The sequence below is a fragment of the Apium graveolens genome, chromosome 10 (genome assembly GCF_009905375.1).
Source record: "Apium graveolens cultivar Ventura chromosome 10, ASM990537v1, whole genome shotgun sequence".
NCBI classification, from domain to species: domain Eukaryota; kingdom Viridiplantae; phylum Streptophyta; class Magnoliopsida; order Apiales; family Apiaceae; genus Apium; species Apium graveolens.
The window spans coordinates 24,033,513-24,047,475 of NC_133656.1; the positions used below are offsets into that span (position 1 = coordinate 24,033,513).

Consider the following 13,963-nt stretch of genomic DNA (forward strand, 5'->3'; position numbering starts at 1 on the left):
TGTAAATCTACATTCTTCCTCTATCTATCCTGGGCGGCTTCTAACCTTTTCTGAATCAATGCTACTACATCTTTAGTCTGCTGCACTACCTTAGGTCCTAGTGCTTTCTTCTCTCCTACTTCATCCCAATACAAAGGTGATATGCACTTACGTCCATATAGGGCTTCATAGGGTGGCATTCCGATGCTAGCATGATAACTGTTATTATAGAAAACTCAATCAATGGTAGGTGATTGTCCCAGTTTCCCTTGAAATCCAAAACACAAATCCTTAACATGTCCTCTATTATTTGAATCGTTCTCTCACTTTGGCCATCTGTCTGAGGGTGATAGACGGTGCTCATGTTTAGATTAGTTCCGAGACACTTTTGAAACTTAGTCCAAAGTCTTGAATTGAATCTTGGGTCTCGGTCTGATATGATGGACATAGGAACTCCATGCTTGGTTACTATTTCATCCAAATTCAACTTAACTAACTTTTTGAAAGAATATCTTTCGTTGATAGGGAGGAAATGTGTGGACTTTGTTAATCTGTCGATGATTACCCAAATAGCATCATGGTTCGACTTTGTCTTCGGCAATCCTACTACGAAATCCATTGCAATCTCTTCCCATTTCTACTGTGGAATCTCCAAGGGTGGCAACAATCCACTAGGCCTTTGATGTTCCGCTTTTACCGTCTGGTACACATGACATTTGCTAATCCAATTTGCAATTCCCTTTTTTCATTCCTGGCCACCAGAAGTTCTTCTTCAAGTCTTGATACATCTTGGTACTTCCTGGGTGAATAGAGAACCTAGAATTATGAGCCTCCCGCAAAATCTCATCCATCAATTCAGTCACATTGGGAATCCATATTCTTGAAGAAAACCTAAACATACCTTTGTTATCTTCTTGAGTACAAACTTCTTCTCCAGTCAAATTATCCAATCCTTGATTCATAACTTCCTCTTGATAATTTCTTATTCTTTCCATCAATTATGGTTGAAAAGTGATTTCATACAATTGCTCCTTATTACCTTCTGGCACTCGAACTTCAATTCCCTAGCTTTTCCGATTCCCTTGCTAGTTCCTCAAAAACTTTAATCGCATTCAATCTTTCTTTGCTGTTTAAGGCATCTGCTACCATATTGGCTTTTCTCGGATGATAGTTGATGGAACAATCGTAATCCTTGATCAGCTCCAACCATCTGCGTTGTCTCATATTTAAGTCCTTCTGGGTGAATATGTACTTTAAGCTTTTATGATCCGTATAGATGTCTCACTTCTCTCCGTATAAATAATACCTCCACAGCTTTAACTGCGAACACTATTGCTGCTAACTCTAAGTCATGCACTGGATACTTCTGCTCGTGGGGTTTTAACTGCCTAAATGCATAAAGCAATGACTTTATTATGTTGCATTAACACACAGCCTAAACCTTTTAAAGAAGCATCGCTGTAGATCACAAAATTTCCCGTTTCATCCGGCAATGCTAACACCGGTGTTGTCACTAATCGCTTCTTCAAATCCTGGAAACTCTCTTTGCATTTCGCAGTCCAAATAAACTTTTCATTCTTCCTGGTCAGCTTGGTCAATGGAGTTGCAATCTTAGCAAAGTATTTCACAAATCTTCGGTAGCATCCTTCTAGTCCAAGAAAACTTCTAACTTCTATCGGGGTCTTTAGTTGTTCCCAACTGGATACAGCTTCAATTTTACGGGATCCACTTTGATACCATCCTTACCCACTACATGACCCAAAAACTGGACTTCATCCAACCAAAATTCATATTTTGAAAACTTAGCGTACAACTGCTTTTCTCTTAGCCTTTGTAGAGCAATCCTCAAATGTTCGGCATGGTCATCTTTATTTTTCGAGTAGATGAGGATGTCATCAATAAATACAATAACAAACTTATCCAAGTACTCCTTATACTCCAGGTTCATTAAATCCATAAAAGATGCCAGGTACATTGGTCAATCCAAATGACATCACTAAGAACTCATAATATCCATAACTGGTTCTAAATGCGGTCTTTGGTATGTCTTCAGGCTTGATCCTCAACTGATGATAACCCGATCTTAAGTCAATCTTTGAGAAACAGCACGCTCCTTTAAGCTGCTCAAACAAGTCATTAATCCCGGGTAGGGGATACTTATTCTTCATGGTTAACTTATTTAGTTCCCGATAATTAATACACAGTCTCATACTTCCATCCTTCTTCTTTATAAATAACACTGGTGCACCCCATGGAGATACACTTGGTCTAATTACTTCTTTATCCAGAAGTTCCTGAAGTTTCTTAGCTAGTTCCTTCATTTCTACTGGGGCCATTGATGAGTGGATTTTATATCTACTTGGAACGCTTCATTTCAGGATTAAGTTGATGTTGTGGACTCAAGTTGTTGGTATTTTTGATATGTTTTTGCGTTATTGTATTTCAGGGCATCAGTTAAAAGAAGAAAGGAGCTTTTGAAGGAAATATGCTGAAAACAAATCAGAATTGGAAGCCTAGGCTATTCTCAAGTTGTAGATAATCTCGTTAGCTTTGTGTGGGCAGTTGAATCTCCAATTTCTGACTTACAAAATTAAGAATTAGTCAGAAAAATTCTAGAATATCAGTGCGGCCGTGCCAGAAGAAAGTGCGCCCGCACCGCTGAAACACTATTTCAGCGCGGCCACGCCCGAAGGCCACGCTAGACGCGCACGAAGGCCATGCGCCCGTGCCCGAAGGCCACACGACCGCGCCCGGTTTCTGCTCCAGAATCCTAATTTTAGTCAAAATTGAAGATTTTGAGAGTCCTGGTAATCCTGGAGCCTATATATACCCATAAAAAGATGTTTTTAACAATAAGGAGGCATGTGAGAGCAATAAGAAGACCTAGAGAGAACGAGAAGGCTACGGAGAAGAAGACTCTTATTTTTTCAATATAGTTGATACTTGGATACTTGTTTTCGATTTGTCTTTGAACCCTAGCACTCTTATATTATTTTATATCATGTTTTAATTGGAACCCATGGTGACGATGAGTTCGGTTATGAACTAATCGTTATCATGGGGTTCTAACGGATTTACATTTGGATTTCTATAATTAATTTATTTCAATATCTTGGTGTGTGGTGACTGATTGATATCCTAGTATTGGTTGTGCATATTCGTCTTATGTTCATAGCTAACATATAAGATAGCGTGTTAATCTCTATTATAGCGAAAGTGAATATAGAGATTTAGAACTTGACATGCTAGCATAGGTTCATGTATTTATTATGCATGTTTCGTAGGTAATTTTAACCATCTTACTTGCCCTATGTAATCACGATAGATAACTTGCGCATTAAACCGTTATGTTTTCAATTCTTATAGACATATAAGGACTAAGCATAATTGGTGTCTATTCAACTTCTATCTCTTTTGTGGATGCTTGGTAGTAGGGTATTCGTACAACGAAAGTTGGCGTTTACTAGTTTCCTGTTATCTGATTAGTGTCATCACCATTACATGCTACGGTTAAGAACAAAAAGGCTATTGAATAAAGTATTTAATGAAGTTAGGATCCCATGTTTGTCATATATAGTAATTCAACCTCAATTCTCTTAGTTAATGTTATTTAGTATAATCTCTTAGTTTAATCAAAACCCAATTTGTTATTTGTCTTAGCATTGAGCGATAACCATACATTGTTGCATAGGTGCATAAATTGAACTTAACCTAAACCAGTCTCTGTGGCAACGAATCTGATTTATATCTTATACTACTTGCGAACGCGTATACTTGCGTGTAATTTTAGCGCGTGTTTTCGCCCTAACAAGTTTTTGGCGCCGCTGCCGGGTCTCGGTTTTGTTAATTTATAGTTTATATGCTTGTCATCAGTGGTCGTTAAAGTTCACTGACTTGGATTCTTTTACTTTCACGGTTTATTTGTTTGTGTTTCAGGTACTCATTACAATGGGAGATCTAGCAGCACGAACGAAAGCCTTGATGGATTTTTCTCAACCCAAGATCAATGACATTCAATCTAGCATTATCAGGCCATCTATCACAGCTAATACCTTTGAGATCAAGCCAGGCATAATTCAATGGGTGCAGAATTCAATTGAGTTTGGGGGTTCTTCAACGGAAGATCCCAATATGCACATTAGGGATTTCATTGAGATCGGCGACACCTTCAAGTTCAACGGTGTTTCTGAAGATGTTGTAAAGCTAAGACTATTCCCATTCTCTCTGAGAGACAAGGCTAAGAGCTGGTTACACTCTCTACCAGCTGGTTCGATTACTACTTGGGAAGATCTTGCTCAAAAGTTTCTCACTAAATTCTTCCCTATGGCAAAGACAGCTGCAATCAGGAATGCTCTTACTCAATTTACGCAACAATCAGAAGAATCTTTATATGAAGCTTGGGAGCACTACAAGGAGATGCTTAGGAAGTGTTCTCACCATGGAATGCCTGATTGGATGATCATCAATTGTTTTTATAATGGTTTGGGAGCACAGTCCAGACCCATGCTCGATGTAGCATCAGGTGGAGCCTTATGGACTAAGAGCAATGATGAAGCTTATGATCTAATTGAATTGATGGTTGCTAATGAATATCAGTATCCAACTCAGAGATTGCCACAGGGCAAGGTAGCTAGAGTTCTTCAAGTGGGATACAGCTACGGCTATCATTGTTCAACCAAAGGAGTTGTCTATGAAAATCGATTCTCTGGCTAACTATGGTGTTAATCAGATAACCAGTGTTTGTGAGCTATGTGTAGGTTCGCATGCGACTGGAGCAATGCGCTATATCTAGTGAATCAACTCAGTTTGTGAGCAACTTTTAGAGATCACAGCAACCAGTTCCAGACACTTATCATCCTGACAACTGGAATCGTCCTAACTTCAGATGGAGCAACAATTAAAATGCGATGCAACAGTCGTTCCAGCAGTTTGGAAATGAGCAATTCAATCTTCCTGGTTTTCAGCAACAATTCGCACCAAGACAACAACTCCAATTTTAACAACAAACTCATGGAGGTGCAGGTCTATCTTCGACTGAAAAATCTGAATTAGAGGAGTTGTTGCTTATGTGAAAAACCAGGCTTTTATATGCCAAAGCCTAGGCTGTTTCTATCCAGAATCTGGAGAATCGGGAAAATTGCTAACGCCTTATTGAATCGACTACAGGAATGCTTCCTACTGATAGAGAAGCCAATCCAGGCGAGAGGGAAGTTGAAGAACAGGTGAACGCCATCACCTTGAGGTCTGGAAGGGTCGCAAGTCCCCAAATTCAGCAAGATGAAGAGTCTTGAAAATTCTTTCCAGAATGTAGGTGCGTCTGCACCCTTGCCAATTCCAGAAAATGAGATTATGGCTGAAGAAGAAATGCAGAAGGAAGCAGAGGTGGAACCAAGGAAGACTACTGTGGAACACACTCTTCCTGAGGGTAATACAGGGGAGAAACAGATCTATCCTCCACCCCCTTTTCTTAAAAGGCTGCAGAAGCAGAAGTTAGATAAGCAATTTTCTAAGTTACTGGAGGTGTTCAATAAACTTCATGTCAACATACCTTTCACTGAAACTCTTGAATAGATGCCTAGCTATGCAAGGTTTATGAAAGGTATTCTCTCTCGAAAAGTGAAGCTCGATGACTTAGAGACCGTTGCTCTTACGGAGGAATACAGTGCTGTGGTACAACAGAAGTTGCCTCCAAAACTTAAAGATCCTGGAAGCATTCACTATTTCCTTACACTATTGGAAACTTGTATTTCGACAAGTGTTTATGTGATTTGGGAGCTAGCATCAATCTGATGCCCTTATCTATCTTCAAGAAGCCTGGTCTACCTATTCCGAAACCAACATACATGTCATTGGAACTAGCTGATCAGTTCCATCGCTTATCCATGAGGTATAGTGGAGGATGTTTTGGTCAAGGTGGAAAAACTTATCTTTCCTGCTGACTTTGTAATTCTTGACTTTGAGTAGGATAAGAAGATTCCCATTATCTTGGGGAGACCATTCTTAGCTACTGGTCGAACTATGATCGATGTGCAAAAATGAGAGCTTACGATGAAGGTTCACGATCAAAAGGTCACTTTTAATGTGTTCAAGGCAATAAAGTTACCCACAGCTAAAGAGGAGTGCTTTAAAGTAGAGTGGGTAGACTCTGTCGTGAATTTGGAACTTGAGCAATTTCCAAAGTCAGAGACCTTGGAGAGATCCATAATGGGGACATCAGTTATTGATGACAAGGAAGGAGAAGAGCAACTGCAGGTTTTGAATGCACCTCCGTGGAAGAGGAAGTTGGATATGCCATTCGATTCTCTTGGGTTAGCAGAGCTGAAAATTTCTCAAGAGCGTCTTGAGCCCTCTATTGAAGATGTTTCCACACTTGAGCTTCACCCACTACAATATCAATTGAGTTATGCATTCTTAGGTGTACCACATGATAAGGGCTTGGGATATATTTTTGATGATGTAGAGGGTAGCCGAACGAATCCTTCAGTGCCTACAGATGGTTCTTCTCATGTGCAGCAGGTAGTTGATAGGACTGGTGTTGGTGATGAGTAGTACAGGCGAGTAATTAGGCATATGGAGGTTATGCACGACATTCACCATCATTTTGCTGCAGATTTGACACAGGCTTTGGGAACTATTTTCTGAGCCACTAGTGTCGAGGTTGATTGACCACTTGATCCTCCACCCGAGGAGGGTGATCTTTCCGACGACTAGATATGCCTGAAATCCATATTATTACCTTCAATGAGGATATTGAAAATTTTAAGTTTGGGGGTGATAATGTAAGGATTAGTTTGTGTGTGTCCATATAGTTCATATAGATTTATGTTGCATGTTTAGTTGTATTTCATTCATATTTTTGCATGATTGCTGATATAGGATATATTTGTTTCTGTTATTGTGTGAGTCCATGTAGTTGCATTTGCATGCATATAACATGATCCCTTGTGTTGAGCTATTTCTGATTGATAGGTTGATGTTGATGTGAGTGTGGTGATGACGAATAGAGAGATATTTAAGTCCTAATGAATTGAATTGCATGCCAGAAAAAAAAATCATAAAGTCTTATTGAGTTGCTTTTGATCTAGATCTTGATCATACTTGTTTGTTGTTGAGATTTAATAACTTGGTTATATTTAGAATTTGTGATATTCTCGTAATGACGTAAAAACACTGATTTTTTTATCTGGAGAAAAACTTGGATTTCATTGCTAGTTGTTGTAAGGCTAGACGTCAAATGGCTAGTAGTCGGCTCATATTTTTATGAGTAGTCTAGGGTTGAATGAGATGGAGCGAAACGTACTCATTCAGAAATTGTTGAAAAAAAAGAGAAAAAAAAAGAAAAAGAAAAAAGAAAAAGGAAAAAAAAGAGTATGTGTTTATGCATAATTGATCAAGAGTGAGCTCTTTAATACTCGAGTTATTAAGTTCTAGGGGACTTTGTGCCTAGTGACCTAAGGTTTTTCATAGTCTTGGATCCGCTAACCTAACGCTCGCTTCATGGGTATTATTGCATAAGTCTTTTGGGATCTCATTCATTGCACGGTCAAATAAGCATCTTTGTTATGTGTTCAATAATAGCGTGAATCCTTGTATAACTCTATTAGAAAGGAGGTGTTGTGAGTCATTATACGTTTATTGTCTATTCTGTTTATAAACTTGTGATTATTTCGATGATAGTTAAATTATGGTTATTGATCTAGTGTCGAGAGTATATCTGTTAAGCATCCACACACGCACGTTCTGGTTTGTGAGTTGATTTGAGAGATTTATTCGAGCTCTGTTTTGAGTCATTAGATTCTTAAAGGCATTAGATTATGGTTATTCTGAGGGGATCGATCGCATTATCATTTAGTTACATTCACATAGTTGCATTCATGCATTAGGTTTGTTTTATAGATTTGAGTCTATTTATGCTTGAGGACAAACATCGATTCAAATTTGGTGGTGTGATGAGTGGATTTTATATCTACTTGGAATACTTCATTTCAGGCTTAAGTGGGTGTTGTGGACTCAAGTTGTTGGTATTTTTGATAGTGTTTTTGCGTTATTCAATTTCAGGCATCAGTTAAATGAAGAAAGGAGCTTTTGAAGGAAATATGCTGAAAAGAGATCAGAATTGGAAGCCTAGGATATCCTTAATTTGTAGAGAATCTCGTTAGCTTCGTGTGGGCAGCTAAATCGCCTAATTCTTACGAGCAGAACTCAAGATACGGCCAAAAGAAGAATTGTCAGAAAAATTCCAGAATATCAGTGTGGCCGCGCCAGAAGGCACCGCGCCCGCGCCGCTGAAACACTATTTCAACGCGGCCGTACCCGAAGGCCACGCGGCCGCACCCGAAGGCCGCGCGGTCCGCGCCCAGGTTTCTGCCCCGGAATCCCGATTTTAGTCAAAATTGAAGATTTTGAGAGTCCTGGTCATCCTGGAGCCTATATATACCCATAAAAAGACATTTTTAGCAACAAGGAGGCCTAAGAGAGCAATAAGAAGACCTAGAGAGCACGAGAAGGCTATGGAGAAGACGACTCATATTTTCTTCAATATAGTTGATACTTGGATGATTGTTTTCGATTTGTCTTTGAACCCTAGTACTCTTATATTGTTTTATATCATGCTTTCATTGGAACCCATGGTGACGATGAGTTCGGTTATGAACTAATCATTCTCGTGGGGTTCTAACAGGATTTACTTATGGATTTCTATAGTTAATTTGTTTCAATATCTTGGTGTGTGGTGATTGATTTATATCCTAGTATTGGTTGTGCTTATTCATCTTATGTGCGTAGCTAACATATAAGATAACGTCTTAATCTCTATTGAAGCGAAAGTGAATATAGAGATTTAGAACTTGCCATGCTAGCATAGGTTCATGTATTTGTTATGCATGATTCTTAGGTAATTTTAACCATCTTACTTGCCCTATGTAATCACTGATAGATAACTTGCGCATTAAACCGTTATGGCGATGTGTCCAACCTTACCAGACTTGAAGGAGGTAACTCCGGGATTCCCTGAACTACACTCTGACATGTAATGGCCTTTCTATTCACATTTAAAACATTGGACATCCTTTCTGCACTGGCTATTATGCTTTTTGCCACACGACTTACATTCCACTATTGGCTTAGTTGACTGAGCTGGGGTAGAAGCAACTGAGGTGACACTGGGTCTCATCTGAGGGAAACCTTGTCTTCTGAATCTCTTATTCCTATTTCGGCTAAATCACCTCGGGAACTTCTGACTGAATTCCTCTTGATCTGCCTTGTCGGTAATGCTTTCGGACTTTCTTTTCTTATCACCCTTTTCTTTGACGGCCAGCTTCTGATCACTCTCAATCACTAGGGCGGCCTGGACTACGAAAATATACGTCTTGAGCTGCAAAGCCACCACTCCACTATGAATCCCAGGCTTCAATCCTTGTTGAAACCTCCTTGCTTTCTGAATCTCAGTACTCACATATCCAGGGGCTAACCAGGCCAATTCTGTAAACTTGGCCTCATATTCCGACACACTCTTCTCACTTTGTTTCAATTCCAAAAACTCCATTTCCAATTAGTTCTGTAGACAATCTAGAAAGTACATTCTCCAAGAATAATTCCATAAATCTGGTCCAAGAAACATGACCTTCTCCTTCCAACGCACACGTGGATTCCCACAAAAAATTTGCTTCACCCTTGAGAAAATAACTAGCGTAATCCATCTTAGAATCATCACTTACCTGAATAAGGGTAAAAGCCTTCTCCATTTCCTTAATCCAAACTCTAGCGACAATCGGGTCTACTTCGCCCTTAAACTCTAGGGGTTTGACTGACTGGAAGGACTTGAAACTAATAGTTTGGTTCGGTTCTCTCGGCTGGTGTTGCTGCTAAAGCTGCAGCTGTTGTTGTTGGATTTGTTGGTGTTGTTGTTGTATGAATTACTGCTGTTGTTGCTGCTGTTGCATAAATTATTATTGTTGTTGCTGGAATTGGTCTTGCTGCTGAACCATCTGATTAGACTGTTGGCACAGCAAATCTAGCAATTCACCCATGGCTGGGTCCCCATCCGAGTTTCTGCTAGAGGAATTGGAAGGGATATTCTTCTTGGGCGGCATTCTCCTGAAACACAACAAAAAGTTTTATATGAAAATTGTACCCCCGGGTAGCAACATTTTTATGCATCAGGACAACGGTGCCGCAATAAAATATTCCCTTCCTTATTTACTTGGGGTCCACCCATCATGCAAAGCTAAATTTAACAAAACCAGCAACTACAACTAATAGCAGTATCAGTAATAACGACAGTGCAAAAATGAAAACCATCAACAACTTTTATATAAAAGAACTACGATACAACAACAGTATAAATGTCCAACCAACAGCTACAGTACAACACTACTGAATACATAACAAAATTGGCTGTCATAGCAGCCTCCTGCCTAATACATGCTACAACAACATAATATACATATAAAACAACTACAGAACTCCTGAAAACCAACTCTGAGCTCTGTCTATCACTGTTGCCCATCTGCTCACTACCGCTGCCACCAATAGTCCCTAACTCGAACACCAGCCAGTTAACCAGATCCTGATACTGAATGGCCCTGAACTCGGAGCTAATAAAAGGGTCAGTAGACCTAGCTCTCTCAACAGTAATCTGCGTCAAATACCTCACTCGGGCCTGAATATCGGGTGAAGGGGCAGGGATGCCCTGAAAAGGTCTAACTGATATCCGATCAAGATGCGCGGCCAACTCCGTGCTCTGCTCTCTAATAAAGGACCTATTCAACTCCCAGTGAACATGGTGAAAAGCTATAGGAGCAGATGGAGGGACTGGAGGTCTAGAGGAAGAAGAGCTGGGTCCACAGCCTGGTAAAAAGTCCCTAATAGTAGATACTGACCTCTATACCCAACGAGGACGGGCACTAGGTCCTGACATTTGCTCTCGGTGCAAATGGAGTAACTGGTGGGGGAGGCAAAGGAGTCTCCTCAGCTACAATATCTAAGGTCCTCTCAGAGTCTGAACTGTGTGAGTCTGATCTGTTCTCCCGAGATGGAGAACCGGAAATCATTATGGGCCACTTTCAACAATATAAATATACAGGAAAGACACAACAAGGTTAAGGCAGTTCTATCAAAATATCAATAGATGTCAGGGTAACACCGTCGGAACCCTCGACTGACTCTTAGGGTTGCTCCTCTAAATTAGTTGATGACTCACACTTTGGGACACACTTCCTATACCTTTTTAACTCAGTTCATAACCTAAATTAAAGACTTGAACCTGTAGCTCTGATACCAAATATGATGGCCTCAACCCTAGAGTAAGGAGCTGACGTCACTAAAATATGACAAACCACAAATATAAACTACTAATTAAACATTATTATACCAACATGACTCCAAAACCAAGATCCGATACAGGTTCAAGTATTATTTAGGTTACAAAACTACAACTAACTTATTCAACAAGTCTGACACTCTAACCTATTACAGCAATTCATTAGACATCATGGTCTGATACAAACTACCTCAGGAGCCGGGACCGGAGGGGGCTGACACTCTATTCTGCCAAGGTCTGACTGGTCTTCTAGGCATCTACAATAGATAAATACAAAACAAGTTGCAAGGGTGAACAATCAATTGCTCAACAATACCACTATATGAATAACAAGTAAAGCTGTTCATATAAAATCAGTTATAGGAACAAAAATCATAGCTCGTTTACGAAAACAAGTAAAACTAGTTATAAACTGGATGTCAATAACTAGCATGCTTTGTAAAACGTATTATCAGTTGTGTGTTGTGTGAATACCAGAGTCCAATTTTAGCATGCTATTTTCATTTATAAATCCACTGTTCCATTACAGGAAACACAAAATCATCTGTTCTGTTATGGGAACCACTAAACCAAAATCAGATATATAATTGGACGAACCCTAGGGACAGCTGATCAGTCTATCCCACCACAAACCTATTTCGGAACTCAGAGACTAGCTAGGTCTCTATCACGCTGGACTAAGCGGTTCAAATAGGGCGCGCAATCGACTTACCCTCTTACGCAAACCCGATGGGCTGTAACGGGCCTCTTATGCAACCATCCAATATCTGATCTGTTTTATCCAGTTTCCAAAATCACTTACACCTATCTCTTTTAAAACTATTATACCACAACATATTTTCCAAAACATTTCCAATTTTAACCACAATTTAGAGATAGGTATTTTCAGAAGTTACTTTTCCCTCAAAACATGATTTAAACGAATATTTTTAAATATGGGGGATACGTAACTTAAAACGTTCTGTTCCACTATGTAAATCAAATCACAATTATTCATATATACTGAACCGTAAAAGATTGTTCGGGGGTACTTGCCTTGCGAAGATTTACAACTAATAATGGCTTGACTTTATACCGACTTTAACTATTGAGTCCTTCGACTTGAACCTACAGAATCGAAACATCCTAGGTTAGATGACCAGTTATGCTTGACATATCCTCGCTAAACACTTTACCCAAACGATAACAACCCCCGACTCGAACTTATACGTATAATATAGTACATGTAACAATCAGGGTTCGATTAGTATGTAATTAAACATATACGCTCGACTCGTATTTAAAATAATTTTAAGAAAATGTCGACAATGACTTCTCTATTTATAGGCCTACCCATCGAAACATCATCGACGCCAAATCCCCAATAATTCACCATCCACAATTTATAATTCCATACGACTCGCAACACAATTACTTATTTAGTTTCAAAAAAAATTTATACGAATCATTTTTATTTGTTTTAAATATTTAGGACTCAGATAAAAATCATCACCATCCACCGTCCGCTCATAAAAATTCATCGCGGACGGCGGAAAAAATTTCGGGGCACCAGGTTATTCGGGTTCCAACACAAAAATTTCACCGATAATTGAATCGAAATTCCCGCACGAAATTATTTATTTCATGAAATCACTCAACATAATTCCTGCAGGAAAATTCTTTAAAATCAATATGATAATTCTAATTTGCAACCGGCAAAACAAAAAAAGAACAAAGAACCAAAGCAAGCCATACAGAAACAACAACACGCGCACAAACGCGCACCACCAACACAGTAGCAAACAAACACCGCACACACATCTACACACACGAACACACACACACACACACACACACACTAATATATACACACACACACGTAATACAAGCATATATATATATATAAGTCGATGTAACCAAGAAGCTATAACGACTCGTACATTTATGTAATATTAAAATGTGTAATTACTAAATAATTAAATAAATAAATTATGTGTATGGATTCTGTCAGTTGGAAATTATTTTTTTTAATATTGTATTAGTTATGTGTGATTATTGGTGTTCGAGGATCGTTTGTGTAATTAGCTGTGACGAGTTATTTGTTTTATGGTTAAAGGTGATTTTATTCAAAATTTATTTTCATAAATATTTGGAATATCTCTAAAATTATTTTTATCGCTTTACAATTTCATTTATTATTTTTAGGAATTTATAAAATTCAGAAATCAATAATTCCTTAATTACTTAGTCCTGGATAATTTTCTGATTGTATTTTACTGCAAATTCAATATTAAATTCTAAAAATATTTTAAAAAATTATGAAATTTGTATTTTAGTAAGTTTGGAATATTTCGGGAATTTTAAAAATTATATTTGGAGATTTTTAGGATATATTCCACCCACGTATCGGTTCGTTTAATCGATAAAGGCGAGAATAAATTTTGTTTTAGAAATTATTTTAAAATTTACGAAAATTTTATTTGACTAGTTTTATTTAGTTTGGAAATTTTCAATCTAGTTGGAATTTATTTCAATTTATATTAATTGTGAATTGTATCGTTAAACAAAAAGTACGGATCAGATAATAGTTTGTTGCGGGGTTTATAAAAACAAAAAAAGGGGGGGCAGGGGTGGTTTTAGTCGGGTATAACCCGTTTCTCTCTTTGTCCAGTTTGTGTCTCCCCC

The 13,963-nt window shown here is 38.6% G+C and overlaps 1 non-coding gene across 1 annotated transcript; it reads right to left on the bottom strand.

Moving 5' to 3' along the window:
* Positions 1-4,317: 4,317 nt before the first annotated feature.
* Positions 4,318-4,424, bottom strand: LOC141694915 (small nucleolar RNA R71). Its single transcript, XR_012564194.1, has one exon. It is a non-coding gene; the product is annotated as a small nucleolar RNA R71 (small nucleolar RNA).
* Between the last annotated feature and the right edge of the window lie 9,539 nt (positions 4,425-13,963).